The 10066-nt window shown below is 49.2% G+C and overlaps 34 non-coding genes and 6 pseudogenes across 34 annotated transcripts; all 40 read left to right on the top strand.

Annotated features, from left to right (window-relative positions):
• Positions 1 to 9: 9 nt before the first annotated feature.
• On the top strand, positions 10 to 128 carry LOC146327650 (5S ribosomal RNA). Its single transcript, XR_014770184.1, has one exon. It is a non-coding gene; the product is annotated as a 5S ribosomal RNA (ribosomal RNA).
• A 134-nt stretch (positions 129 to 262) lies between these two features.
• LOC146327649 (5S ribosomal RNA) lies at positions 263 to 381 on the top strand. The gene has a single exon (XR_014770182.1). It is a non-coding gene; the product is annotated as a 5S ribosomal RNA (ribosomal RNA).
• Positions 382 to 515: 134 nt separating this feature from the next.
• On the top strand, positions 516 to 634 carry LOC146327648 (5S ribosomal RNA). Its single transcript, XR_014770181.1, has one exon. It is a non-coding gene; the product is annotated as a 5S ribosomal RNA (ribosomal RNA).
• A 134-nt stretch (positions 635 to 768) lies between these two features.
• On the top strand, positions 769 to 887 carry LOC146327647 (5S ribosomal RNA). The gene has a single exon (XR_014770180.1). It is a non-coding gene; the product is annotated as a 5S ribosomal RNA (ribosomal RNA).
• A 134-nt stretch (positions 888 to 1021) lies between these two features.
• Positions 1022 to 1140, top strand: LOC146327646 (5S ribosomal RNA). Its single transcript, XR_014770179.1, has one exon. It is a non-coding gene; the product is annotated as a 5S ribosomal RNA (ribosomal RNA).
• Positions 1141 to 1274: 134 nt separating this feature from the next.
• LOC146327645 (5S ribosomal RNA) lies at positions 1275 to 1393 on the top strand. The gene has a single exon (XR_014770521.1). It is a non-coding gene; the product is annotated as a 5S ribosomal RNA (ribosomal RNA).
• Positions 1394 to 1527: 134 nt separating this feature from the next.
• On the top strand, positions 1528 to 1646 carry LOC146327644 (5S ribosomal RNA). Its single transcript, XR_014770178.1, has one exon. It is a non-coding gene; the product is annotated as a 5S ribosomal RNA (ribosomal RNA).
• Positions 1647 to 1780: 134 nt separating this feature from the next.
• On the top strand, positions 1781 to 1899 carry LOC146327643 (5S ribosomal RNA). Its single transcript, XR_014770176.1, has one exon. It is a non-coding gene; the product is annotated as a 5S ribosomal RNA (ribosomal RNA).
• Positions 1900 to 2033: 134 nt separating this feature from the next.
• On the top strand, positions 2034 to 2152 carry LOC146327642 (5S ribosomal RNA). Its single transcript, XR_014770175.1, has one exon. It is a non-coding gene; the product is annotated as a 5S ribosomal RNA (ribosomal RNA).
• A 134-nt stretch (positions 2153 to 2286) lies between these two features.
• Positions 2287 to 2395, top strand: LOC146327641 (5S ribosomal RNA; annotated as a pseudogene).
• Positions 2396 to 2530: 135 nt separating this feature from the next.
• Positions 2531 to 2649, top strand: LOC146327640 (5S ribosomal RNA). Its single transcript, XR_014770174.1, has one exon. It is a non-coding gene; the product is annotated as a 5S ribosomal RNA (ribosomal RNA).
• A 134-nt stretch (positions 2650 to 2783) lies between these two features.
• On the top strand, positions 2784 to 2902 carry LOC146327639 (5S ribosomal RNA). Its single transcript, XR_014770173.1, has one exon. It is a non-coding gene; the product is annotated as a 5S ribosomal RNA (ribosomal RNA).
• A 134-nt stretch (positions 2903 to 3036) lies between these two features.
• LOC146327638 (5S ribosomal RNA) lies at positions 3037 to 3145 on the top strand (annotated as a pseudogene).
• Positions 3146 to 3280: 135 nt separating this feature from the next.
• Positions 3281 to 3399, top strand: LOC146327637 (5S ribosomal RNA). Its single transcript, XR_014770172.1, has one exon. It is a non-coding gene; the product is annotated as a 5S ribosomal RNA (ribosomal RNA).
• Positions 3400 to 3533: 134 nt separating this feature from the next.
• Positions 3534 to 3652, top strand: LOC146327636 (5S ribosomal RNA). The gene has a single exon (XR_014770170.1). It is a non-coding gene; the product is annotated as a 5S ribosomal RNA (ribosomal RNA).
• A 134-nt stretch (positions 3653 to 3786) lies between these two features.
• Positions 3787 to 3905, top strand: LOC146327635 (5S ribosomal RNA). Its single transcript, XR_014770520.1, has one exon. It is a non-coding gene; the product is annotated as a 5S ribosomal RNA (ribosomal RNA).
• Positions 3906 to 4039: 134 nt separating this feature from the next.
• Positions 4040 to 4158, top strand: LOC146327634 (5S ribosomal RNA). Its single transcript, XR_014770169.1, has one exon. It is a non-coding gene; the product is annotated as a 5S ribosomal RNA (ribosomal RNA).
• A 134-nt stretch (positions 4159 to 4292) lies between these two features.
• Positions 4293 to 4411, top strand: LOC146327633 (5S ribosomal RNA). The gene has a single exon (XR_014770168.1). It is a non-coding gene; the product is annotated as a 5S ribosomal RNA (ribosomal RNA).
• Positions 4412 to 4545: 134 nt separating this feature from the next.
• Positions 4546 to 4664, top strand: LOC146327632 (5S ribosomal RNA). Its single transcript, XR_014770539.1, has one exon. It is a non-coding gene; the product is annotated as a 5S ribosomal RNA (ribosomal RNA).
• Positions 4665 to 4798: 134 nt separating this feature from the next.
• On the top strand, positions 4799 to 4917 carry LOC146327631 (5S ribosomal RNA). The gene has a single exon (XR_014770167.1). It is a non-coding gene; the product is annotated as a 5S ribosomal RNA (ribosomal RNA).
• Positions 4918 to 5051: 134 nt separating this feature from the next.
• On the top strand, positions 5052 to 5170 carry LOC146327630 (5S ribosomal RNA). Its single transcript, XR_014770537.1, has one exon. It is a non-coding gene; the product is annotated as a 5S ribosomal RNA (ribosomal RNA).
• A 134-nt stretch (positions 5171 to 5304) lies between these two features.
• On the top strand, positions 5305 to 5423 carry LOC146327629 (5S ribosomal RNA). The gene has a single exon (XR_014770166.1). It is a non-coding gene; the product is annotated as a 5S ribosomal RNA (ribosomal RNA).
• A 134-nt stretch (positions 5424 to 5557) lies between these two features.
• On the top strand, positions 5558 to 5676 carry LOC146327628 (5S ribosomal RNA). Its single transcript, XR_014770165.1, has one exon. It is a non-coding gene; the product is annotated as a 5S ribosomal RNA (ribosomal RNA).
• A 134-nt stretch (positions 5677 to 5810) lies between these two features.
• LOC146327627 (5S ribosomal RNA) lies at positions 5811 to 5929 on the top strand. The gene has a single exon (XR_014770164.1). It is a non-coding gene; the product is annotated as a 5S ribosomal RNA (ribosomal RNA).
• A 134-nt stretch (positions 5930 to 6063) lies between these two features.
• LOC146327626 (5S ribosomal RNA) lies at positions 6064 to 6182 on the top strand. The gene has a single exon (XR_014770536.1). It is a non-coding gene; the product is annotated as a 5S ribosomal RNA (ribosomal RNA).
• Positions 6183 to 6316: 134 nt separating this feature from the next.
• Positions 6317 to 6435, top strand: LOC146327625 (5S ribosomal RNA). The gene has a single exon (XR_014770163.1). It is a non-coding gene; the product is annotated as a 5S ribosomal RNA (ribosomal RNA).
• Positions 6436 to 6569: 134 nt separating this feature from the next.
• On the top strand, positions 6570 to 6688 carry LOC146327624 (5S ribosomal RNA). The gene has a single exon (XR_014770162.1). It is a non-coding gene; the product is annotated as a 5S ribosomal RNA (ribosomal RNA).
• A 134-nt stretch (positions 6689 to 6822) lies between these two features.
• Positions 6823 to 6931, top strand: LOC146327623 (5S ribosomal RNA; annotated as a pseudogene).
• A 133-nt stretch (positions 6932 to 7064) lies between these two features.
• Positions 7065 to 7183, top strand: LOC146327622 (5S ribosomal RNA). Its single transcript, XR_014770161.1, has one exon. It is a non-coding gene; the product is annotated as a 5S ribosomal RNA (ribosomal RNA).
• Positions 7184 to 7317: 134 nt separating this feature from the next.
• LOC146327621 (5S ribosomal RNA) lies at positions 7318 to 7426 on the top strand (annotated as a pseudogene).
• A 134-nt stretch (positions 7427 to 7560) lies between these two features.
• Positions 7561 to 7679, top strand: LOC146327620 (5S ribosomal RNA). Its single transcript, XR_014770159.1, has one exon. It is a non-coding gene; the product is annotated as a 5S ribosomal RNA (ribosomal RNA).
• Positions 7680 to 7813: 134 nt separating this feature from the next.
• LOC146327619 (5S ribosomal RNA) lies at positions 7814 to 7932 on the top strand. Its single transcript, XR_014770158.1, has one exon. It is a non-coding gene; the product is annotated as a 5S ribosomal RNA (ribosomal RNA).
• Positions 7933 to 8066: 134 nt separating this feature from the next.
• LOC146327618 (5S ribosomal RNA) lies at positions 8067 to 8185 on the top strand. Its single transcript, XR_014770157.1, has one exon. It is a non-coding gene; the product is annotated as a 5S ribosomal RNA (ribosomal RNA).
• Positions 8186 to 8319: 134 nt separating this feature from the next.
• LOC146327617 (5S ribosomal RNA) lies at positions 8320 to 8428 on the top strand (annotated as a pseudogene).
• Positions 8429 to 8563: 135 nt separating this feature from the next.
• On the top strand, positions 8564 to 8682 carry LOC146327616 (5S ribosomal RNA). The gene has a single exon (XR_014770156.1). It is a non-coding gene; the product is annotated as a 5S ribosomal RNA (ribosomal RNA).
• A 134-nt stretch (positions 8683 to 8816) lies between these two features.
• On the top strand, positions 8817 to 8935 carry LOC146327615 (5S ribosomal RNA). The gene has a single exon (XR_014770155.1). It is a non-coding gene; the product is annotated as a 5S ribosomal RNA (ribosomal RNA).
• Positions 8936 to 9069: 134 nt separating this feature from the next.
• On the top strand, positions 9070 to 9188 carry LOC146327614 (5S ribosomal RNA). Its single transcript, XR_014770519.1, has one exon. It is a non-coding gene; the product is annotated as a 5S ribosomal RNA (ribosomal RNA).
• Positions 9189 to 9322: 134 nt separating this feature from the next.
• LOC146327613 (5S ribosomal RNA) lies at positions 9323 to 9441 on the top strand. The gene has a single exon (XR_014770535.1). It is a non-coding gene; the product is annotated as a 5S ribosomal RNA (ribosomal RNA).
• Positions 9442 to 9575: 134 nt separating this feature from the next.
• On the top strand, positions 9576 to 9684 carry LOC146327612 (5S ribosomal RNA; annotated as a pseudogene).
• Positions 9685 to 9818: 134 nt separating this feature from the next.
• On the top strand, positions 9819 to 9937 carry LOC146327611 (5S ribosomal RNA). The gene has a single exon (XR_014770154.1). It is a non-coding gene; the product is annotated as a 5S ribosomal RNA (ribosomal RNA).
• The last annotated feature ends 129 nt before the right edge of the window (positions 9938 to 10066 follow it).

Here is a 10066-nt window from a genome sequence, read left to right as displayed (position 1 = left end):
GCTCTTGCAGCTTACGGCCACACCACGCTGAGCACGCCCGATCTCGTCCGATCTCGGAAGCCAAGCAGTGTCGGGCCTGGTTAGTACTTGGATGGGAGACTTCCTGGGAATACCAGGTGTTGTAAGCCTTTTGAAAGGCTCATTCCGCCGTGACAACAAAAAAAAAGCGACCACAACCAAAAAAAGAGACACGGCATTCTTCTATCTTGGAGATGGAGATGATGGAGATGTACAAAATGGCATAGTTTGACGAGCTCTTGCAGCTTACGGCCACACCACGCTGAGCACGCCCGATCTCGTCCGATCTCGGAAGCCAAGCAGTGTCGGGCCTGGTTAGTACTTGGATGGGAGACTTCCTGGGAATACCAGGTGTTGTAAGCCTTTTGAAAGGCTCATTCCGCCGTGACAACAAAAAAAAAGCGACCACAACCAAAAAAAGAGACACGGCATTCTTCTATCTTGGAGATGGAGATGATGGAGATGTACAAAATGGCATAGTTTGACGAGCTCTTGCAGCTTACGGCCACACCACGCTGAGCACGCCCGATCTCGTCCGATCTCGGAAGCCAAGCAGTGTCGGGCCTGGTTAGTACTTGGATGGGAGACTTCCTGGGAATACCAGGTGTTGTAAGCCTTTTGAAAGGCTCATCCGCCGTGAAAAAAAAAAAAAAAGCGACCACAACCAAAAAAAGAGACACGGCATTCTTCTATCTTGGAGATGGAGATGATGGAGATGTACAAAATGGCATAGTTTGACGAGCTCTTGCAGCTTACGGCCACACCACGCTGAGCACGCCCGATCTCGTCCGATCTCGGAAGCCAAGCAGTGTCGGGCCTGGTTAGTACTTGGATGGGAGACTTCCTGGGAATACCAGGTGTTGTAAGCCTTTTGAAAGGCTCATTCCGCCGTGACAAAAAAAAAAAAGCGACCACAACCAAAAAAAGAGACACGGCATTCTTCTATCTTGGAGATGGAGATGATGGAGATGTACAAAATGGCATAGTTTGACGAGCTCTTGCAGCTTACGGCCACACCACGCTGAGCACGCCCGATCTCGTCCGATCTCGGAAGCCAAGCAGTGTCGGGCCTGGTTAGTACTTGGATGGGAGACTTCCTGGGAATACCAGGTGTTGTAAGCCTTTTGAAAGGCTCATTCCGCCGTGACAAAAAAAAAAAAGCGACCACAACCAAAAAAAGAGACACGGCATTCTTCTATCTTGGAGATGGAGATGATGGAGATGTACAAAATGGCATAGTTTGACGAGCTCTTGCAGCTTACGGCCACACCACGCTGAGCACGCCCGATCTCGTCCGATCTCGGCAGCCAAGCAGTGTCGGGCCTGGTTAGTACTTGGATGGGAGACTTCCTGGGAATACCAGGTGTTGTAAGCCTTTTGAAAGGCTCATTCCGCCGTGACAAAAAAAAAAAAGCGACCACAACCAAAAAAAGAGACACGGCATTCTTCTATCTTGGAGATGGAGATGATGGAGATGTACAAAATGGCATAGTTTGACGAGCTCTTGCAGCTTACGGCCACACCACGCTGAGCACGCCCGATCTCGTCCGATCTCGGAAGCCAAGCAGTGTCGGGCCTGGTTAGTACTTGGATGGGAGACTTCCTGGGAATACCAGGTGTTGTAAGCCTTTTGAAAGGCTCATTCCGCCGTGACAAAAAAAAAAAAGCGACCACAACCAAAAAAAGAGACACGGCATTCTTCTATCTTGGAGATGGAGATGATGGAGATGTACAAAATGGCATAGTTTGACGAGCTCTTGCAGCTTACGGCCACACCACGCTGAGCACGCCCGATCTCGTCCGATCTCGGAAGCCAAGCAGTGTCGGGCCTGGTTAGTACTTGGATGGGAGACTTCCTGGGAATACCAGGTGTTGTAAGCCTTTTGAAAGGCTCATTCCGCCGTGACAAAAAAAAAAAAGCGACCACAACCAAAAAAAGAGACACGGCATTCTTCTATCTTGGAGATGGAGATGATGGAGATGTACAAAATGGCATAGTTTGACGAGCTCTTGCAGCTTACGGCCACACCACGCTGAGCACGCCCGATCTCGTCCGATCTCGGAAGCCAAGCAGTGTCGGGCCTGGTTAGTACTTGGATGGGAGACTTCCTGGGAATACCAGGTGTTGTAAGCCTTTTGAAAGGCTCATTCCGCCGTGACAAAAAAAAAAAAGCGACCACAACCAAAAAAAGAGACACGGCATTCTTCTATCTTGGAGATGGAGATGATGGAGATGTACAAAATGGCATAATTTGACGAGCTCTTGCAGCTTACGGCCACACCACGCTGAGCACGCCCGATCTCGGAAGCTAAGCAGTGTCGGGCCTGGTTAGTACTTGGATGGGAGACTTCCTGGGAATACCAGGTGTTGTAAGCCTTTTGAAAGGCTCATTCCGCCGTGACAAAAAAAAAAAAAGCGACCACAACCAAAAAAAGAGACACGGCATTCTTCTATCTTGGAGATGGAGATGATGGAGATGTACAAAATGGCATAGTTTGACGAGCTCTTGCAGCTTACGGCCACACCACGCTGAGCACGCCCGATCTCGTCCGATCTCGGAAGCCAAGCAGTGTCGGGCCTGGTTAGTACTTGGATGGGAGACTTCCTGGGAATACCAGGTGTTGTAAGCCTTTTGAAAGGCTCATTCCGCCGTGACAAAAAAAAAAAAGCGACCACAACCAAAAAAAGAGACACGGCATTCTTCTATCTTGGAGATGGAGATGATGGAGATGTACAAAATGGCATAGTTTGACGAGCTCTTGCAGCTTACGGCCACACCACGCTGAGCACGCCCGATCTCGTCCGATCTCGGAAGCCAAGCAGTGTCGGGCCTGGTTAGTACTTGGATGGGAGACTTCCTGGGAATACCAGGTGTTGTAAGCCTTTTGAAAGGCTCATTCCGCCGTGACAAAAAAAAAAAAGCGACCACAACCAAAAAAAGAGACACGGCATTCTTCTATCTTGGAGATGGAGATGATGGAGATGTACAAAATGGCATAGTTTGACGAGCTCTTGCAGCTTACGGCCACACCACGCTGAGCACGCCCGATCTCGGAAGCTAAGCAGTGTCGGGCCTGGTTAGTACTTGGATGGGAGACTTCCTGGGAATACCAGGTGTTGTAAGCCTTTTGAAAGGCTCATTCCGCCGTGACAAAAAAAAAAAAAGCGACCACAACCAAAAAAAGAGACACGGCATTCTTCTATCTTGGAGATGGAGATGATGGAGATGTACAAAATGGCATAGTTTGACGAGCTCTTGCAGCTTACGGCCACACCACGCTGAGCACGCCCGATCTCGTCCGATCTCGGAAGCCAAGCAGTGTCGGGCCTGGTTAGTACTTGGATGGGAGACTTCCTGGGAATACCAGGTGTTGTAAGCCTTTTGAAAGGCTCATTCCGCCGTGACAAAAAAAAAAAAGCGACCACAACCAAAAAAAGAGACACGGCATTCTTCTATCTTGGAGATGGAGATGATGGAGATGTACAAAATGGCATAGTTTGACGAGCTCTTGCAGCTTACGGCCACACCACGCTGAGCACGCCCGATCTCGTCCGATCTCGGAAGCCAAGCAGTGTCGGGCCTGGTTAGTACTTGGATGGGAGACTTCCTGGGAATACCAGGTGTTGTAAGCCTTTTGAAAGGCTCATTCCGCCGTGACAAAAAAAAAAAAGCGACCACAACCAAAAAAAGAGACACGGCATTCTTCTATCTTGGAGATGGAGATGATGGAGATGTACAAAATGGCATAGTTTGACGAGCTCTTGCAGCTTACGGCCACACCACGCTGAGCACGCCCGATCTCGTCCGATCTCGGCAGCCAAGCAGTGTCGGGCCTGGTTAGTACTTGGATGGGAGACTTCCTGGGAATACCAGGTGTTGTAAGCCTTTTGAAAGGCTCATTCCGCCGTGACAAAAAAAAAAAAGCGACCACAACCAAAAAAAGAGACACGGCATTCTTCTATCTTGGAGATGGAGATGATGGAGATGTACAAAATGGCATAGTTTGACGAGCTCTTGCAGCTTACGGCCACACCACGCTGAGCACGCCCGATCTCGTCCGATCTCGGAAGCCAAGCAGTGTCGGGCCTGGTTAGTACTTGGATGGGAGACTTCCTGGGAATACCAGGTGTTGTAAGCCTTTTGAAAGGCTCATTCCGCCGTGACAAAAAAAAAAAAGCGACCACAACCAAAAAAAGAGACACGGCATTCTTCTATCTTGGAGATGGAGATGATGGAGATGTACAAAATGGCATAGTTTGACGAGCTCTTGCAGCTTACGGCCACACCACGCTGAGCACGCCCGATCTCGTCCGATCTCGGAAGCCAAGCAGTGTCGGGCCTGGTTAGTACTTGGATGGGAGACTTCCTGGGAATACCAGGTGTTGTAAGCCTTTTGAAAGGCTCATTCCGCCGTGACAAAAAAAAAAAAGCGACCACAACCAAAAAAAGAGACACGGCATTCTTCTATCTTGGAGATGGAGATGATGGAGATGTACAAAATGGCATAGTTTGACGAGCTCTTGCAGCTTACGGCCACACCACGCTGAGCATGCCCGATCTCGTCCGATCTCGGAAGCCAAGCAGTGTCGGGCCTGGTTAGTACTTGGATGGGAGACTTCCTGGGAATACCAGGTGTTGTAAGCCTTTTGAAAGGCTCATTCCGCCGTGACAAAAAAAAAAAAGCGACCACAACCAAAAAAAGAGACACGGCATTCTTCTATCTTGGAGATGGAGATGATGGAGATGTACAAAATGGCATAGTTTGACGAGCTCTTGCAGCTTACGGCCACACCACGCTGAGCACGCCCGATCTCGTCCGATCTCGGAAGCCAAGCAGTGTCGGGCCTGGTTAGTACTTGGATGGGAGACTTCCTGGGAATACCAGGTGTTGTAAGCCTTTTGAAAGGCTCATTCCGCCGTGACAAAAAAAAAAAAGCGACCACAACCAAAAAAAGAGACACGGCATTCTTCTATCTTGGAGATGGAGATGATGGAGATGTACAAAATGGCATAGTTTGACGAGCTCTTGCAGCTTACGGCCACACCACGCTGAGCATGCCCGATCTCGTCCGATCTCGGAAGCCAAGCAGTGTCGGGCCTGGTTAGTACTTGGATGGGAGACTTCCTGGGAATACCAGGTGTTGTAAGCCTTTTGAAAGGCTCATTCCGCCGTGACAAAAAAAAAAAAGCGACCACAACCAAAAAAAGAGACACGGCATTCTTCTATCTTGGAGATGGAGATGATGGAGATGTACAAAATGGCATAGTTTGACGAGCTCTTGCAGCTTACGGCCACACCACGCTGAGCACGCCCGATCTCGTCCGATCTCGGAAGCCAAGCAGTGTCGGGCCTGGTTAGTACTTGGATGGGAGACTTCCTGGGAATACCAGGTGTTGTAAGCCTTTTGAAAGGCTCATTCCGCCGTGACAAAAAAAAAAAAGCGACCACAACCAAAAAAAGAGACACGGCATTCTTCTATCTTGGAGATGGAGATGATGGAGATGTACAAAATGGCATAGTTTGACGAGCTCTTGCAGCTTACGGCCACACCACGCTGAGCACGCCCGATCTCGTCCGATCTCGGAAGCCAAGCAGTGTCGGGCCTGGTTAGTACTTGGATGGGAGACTTCCTGGGAATACCAGGTGTTGTAAGCCTTTTGAAAGGCTCATTCCGCCGTGACAAAAAAAAAAAAGCGACCACAACCAAAAAAAGAGACACGGCATTCTTCTATCTTGGAGATGGAGATGATGGAGATGTACAAAATGGCATAGTTTGACGAGCTCTTGCAGCTTACGGCCACACCACGCTGAGCACGCCCGATCTCGTCCGATCTCGGAAGCCAAGCAGTGTCGGGCCTGGTTAGTACTTGGATGGGAGACTTCCTGGGAATACCAGGTGTTGTAAGCCTTTTGAAAGGCTCATTCCGCCGTGACAAAAAAAAAAAAGCGACCACAACCAAAAAAAGAGACACGGCATTCTTCTATCTTGGAGATGGAGATGATGGAGATGTACAAAATGGCATAGTTTGACGAGCTCTTGCAGCTTACGGCCACACCACGCTGAGCATGCCCGATCTCGTCCGATCTCGGAAGCCAAGCAGTGTCGGGCCTGGTTAGTACTTGGATGGGAGACTTCCTGGGAATACCAGGTGTTGTAAGCCTTTTGAAAGGCTCATTCCGCCGTGACAAAAAAAAAAAAGCGACCACAACCAAAAAAAGAGACACGGCATTCTTCTATCTTGGAGATGGAGATGATGGAGATGTACAAAATGGCATAGTTTGACGAGCTCTTGCAGCTTACGGCCACACCACGCTGAGCACGCCCGATCTCGTCCGATCTCGGAAGCCAAGCAGTGTCGGGCCTGGTTAGTACTTGGATGGGAGACTTCCTGGGAATACCAGGTGTTGTAAGCCTTTTGAAAGGCTCATTCCGCCGTGACAAAAAAAAAAAAGCGACCACAACCAAAAAAAGAGACACGGCATTCTTCTATCTTGGAGATGGAGATGATGGAGATGTACAAAATGGCATAGTTTGACGAGCTCTTGCAGCTTACGGCCACACCACGCTGAGCACGCCCGATCTCGTCCGATCTCGGAAGCCAAGCAGTGTCGGGCCTGGTTAGTACTTGGATGGGAGACTTCCTGGGAATACCAGGTGTTGTAAGCCTTTTGAAAGGCTCATTCCGCCGTGACAAAAAAAAAAAAGCGACCACAACCAAAAAAAGAGACACGGCATTCTTCTATCTTGGAGATGGAGATGATGGAGATGTACAAAATGGCATAGTTTGACGAGCTCTTGCAGCTTACGGCCACACCACGCTGAGCACGCCAGATCTCGGAAGCTAAGCAGTGTCGGGCCTGGTTAGTACTTGGATGGGAGACTTCCTGGGAATACCATGTGTTGTAAGCCTTTTGAAAGGCTCATTCCGCCGTGACAAAAAAAAAAAGCGACCACAACCAAAAAAAGAGACACGGCATTCTTCTATCTTGGAGATGGAGATGATGGAGATGTACAAAATGGCATAGTTTGACGAGCTCTTGCAGCTTACGGCCACACCACGCTGAGCACGCCCGATCTCGTCCGATCTCGGAAGCCAAGCAGTGTCGGGCCTGGTTAGTACTTGGATGGGAGACTTCCTGGGAATACCAGGTGTTGTAAGCCTTTTGAAAGGCTCATTCCGCCGTGACAAAAAAAAAAAAGCGACCACAACCAAAAAAAGAGACACGGCATTCTTCTATCTTGGAGATGGAGATGATGGAGATGTACAAAATGGCATAGTTTGACGAGCTCTTGCAGCTTACGGCCACACCACGCTGAGCACGCCCGATCTCGGAAGCTAAGCAGTGTCGGGCCTGGTTAGTACTTGGATGGGAGACTTCCTGGGAATACCAGGTGTTGTAAGCCTTTTGAAAGGCTCATTCCGCCGTGACAAAAAAAAAAAAGCGACCACAACCAAAAAAAGAGACACGGCATTCTTCTATATTGGAGATGGAGATGATGGAGATGTACAAAATGGCATAGTTTGATGAGCTCTTGCAGCTTACGGCCACACCACGCTGAGCACGCCCGATCTCGTCCGATCTCGGAAGCCAAGCAGTGTCGGGCCTGGTTAGTACTTGGATGGGAGACTTCCTGGGAATACCAGGTGTTGTAAGCCTTTTGAAAGGCTCATTCCGCCGTGACAAAAAAAAAAAAGCGACCACAACCAAAAAAAGAGACACGGCATTCTTCTATATTGGAGATGGAGATGATGGAGATGTACAAAATGGCATAGTTTGATGAGCTCTTGCAGCTTACGGCCACACCACGCTGAGCACGCCCGATCTCGTCCGATCTCGGAAGCCAAGCAGTGTCGGGCCTGGTTAGTACTTGGATGGGAGACTTCCTGGGAATACCAGGTGTTGTAAGCCTTTTGAAAGGCTCATTCCGCCGTGACAAAAAAAAAAAAGCGACCACAACCAAAAAAAGAGACACGGCATTCTTCTATCTTGGAGATGGAGATGATGGAGATGTACAAAATGGCATAGTTTGACGAGCTCTTGCAGCTTACGGCCACACCACGCTGAGCACGCCCGATCTCGTCCGATCTCGGAAGCCAAGCAGTGTCGGGCCTGGTTAGTACTTGGATGGGAGACTTCCTGGGAATACCAGGTGTTGTAAGCCTTTTGAAAGGCTCATTCCGCCGTGACAAAAAAAAAAAAGCGACCACAACCAAAAAAAGAGACACGGCATTCTTCTATCTTGGAGATGGAGATGATGGAGATGTACAAAATGGCATAGTTTGACGAGCTCTTGCAGCTTACGGCCACACCACGCTGAGCACGCCCGATCTCGGAAGCTAAGCAGTGTCGGGCCTGGTTAGTACTTGGATGGGAGACTTCCTGGGAATACCAGGTGTTGTAAGCCTTTTGAAAGGCTCATTCCGCCGTGACAAAAAAAAAAAAAGCGACCACAACCAAAAAAAGAGACACGGCATTCTTCTATCTTGGAGATGGAGATGATGGAGATGTACAAAATGGCATAGTTTGACGAGCTCTTGCAGCTTACGGCCACACCACGCTGAGCACGCCCGATCTCGTCCGATCTCGGAAGCCAAGCAGTGTCGGGCCTGGTTAGTACTTGGATGGGAGACTTCCTGGGAATACCAGGTGTTGTAAGCCTTTTGAAAGGCTCATTCCGCCGTGACAAAAAAAAAAAAGCGACCACAACCAAAAAAAGAGACACGGCATTCTTCTATCTTGGAGATGGAGATGATGGAGATGTACAAAATGGCATAGTTTGACGAGCTCTTGCAGCTTACGGCCACACCACGCTGAGCACGCCCGATCTCGTCCGATCTCGGAAGCCAAGCAGTGTCGGGCCTGGTTAGTACTTGGATGGGAGACTTCCTGGGAATACCAGGTGTTGTAAGCCTTTTGAAAGGCTCATTCCGCCGTGACAAAAAAAAAAAAGCGACCACAACCAAAAAAAGAGACACGGCATTCTTCTATCTTGGAGATGGAGATGATGGAGATGTACAAAATGGCATAGTTTGACGAGCTCTTGCAGCTTACGGCCACACCACGCTGAGCACGCCCGATCTCGTCCGATCTCGGCAGCCAAGCAGTGTCGGGCCTGGTTAGTACTTGGATGGGAGACTTCCTGGGAATACCAGGTGTTGTAAGCCTTTTGAAAGGCTCATTCCGCCGTGACAAAAAAAAAAAAGCGACCACAACCAAAAAAAGAGACACGGCATTCTTCTATCTTGGAGATGGAGATGATGGAGATGTACAAAATGGCATAGTTTGACGAGCTCTTGCAGCTTACGGCCACACCACGCTGAGCATGCCCGATCTCGTCCGATCTCGGAAGCCAAGCAGTGTCGGGCCTGGTTAGTACTTGGATGGGAGACTTCCTGGGAATACCAGGTGTTGTAAGCCTTTTGAAAGGCTCATTCCGCCGTGACAAAAAAAAAAAAGCGACCACAACCAAAAAAAGAGACACGGCATTCTTCTATCTTGGAGATGGAGATGATGGAGATGTACAAAATGGCATAGTTTGACGAGCTCTTGCAGCTTACGGCCACACCACGCTGAGCACGCCCGATCTCGGAAGCTAAGCAGTGTCGGGCCTGGTTAGTACTTGGATGGGAGACTTCCTGGGAATACCATGTGTTGCAAGCCTTTTGAAAGGCTCATTCCGCCGTGACAAAAAAAAAAAAGCGACCACAACCAAAAAAAGAGACACGGCATTCTTCTATCTTGGAGATGGAGATGATGGAGATGTACAAAATGGCATAGTTTGACGAGCTCTTGCAGCTTACGGCCACACCACGCTGAGCACGCCCGATCTCGTCCGATCTCGGAAGCCAAGCAGTGTCGGGCCTGGTTAGTACTTGGATGGGAGACTTCCTGGGAATACCAGGTGTTGTAAGCCTTTTGAAAGGCTCATTCCGCCGTGACAAAAAAAAAAAAGCAACCACAACCAAAAAAAGAGACACGGCATTCTTCTATCTTGGAGATGGAGATGATGGAGATGTACAAAATGGCATAGTTTGACGAGCTC

The sequence above is a fragment of the Lutjanus erythropterus genome, chromosome 4 (assembly GCF_056507025.1).
Source record: "Lutjanus erythropterus isolate fLutEry1 chromosome 4, fLutEry1.hap2, whole genome shotgun sequence".
NCBI classification, from domain to species: domain Eukaryota; kingdom Metazoa; phylum Chordata; class Actinopteri; order Lutjaniformes; family Lutjanidae; genus Lutjanus; species Lutjanus erythropterus.
This window is presented reverse-complemented; position numbering and strand designations above follow the sequence as displayed.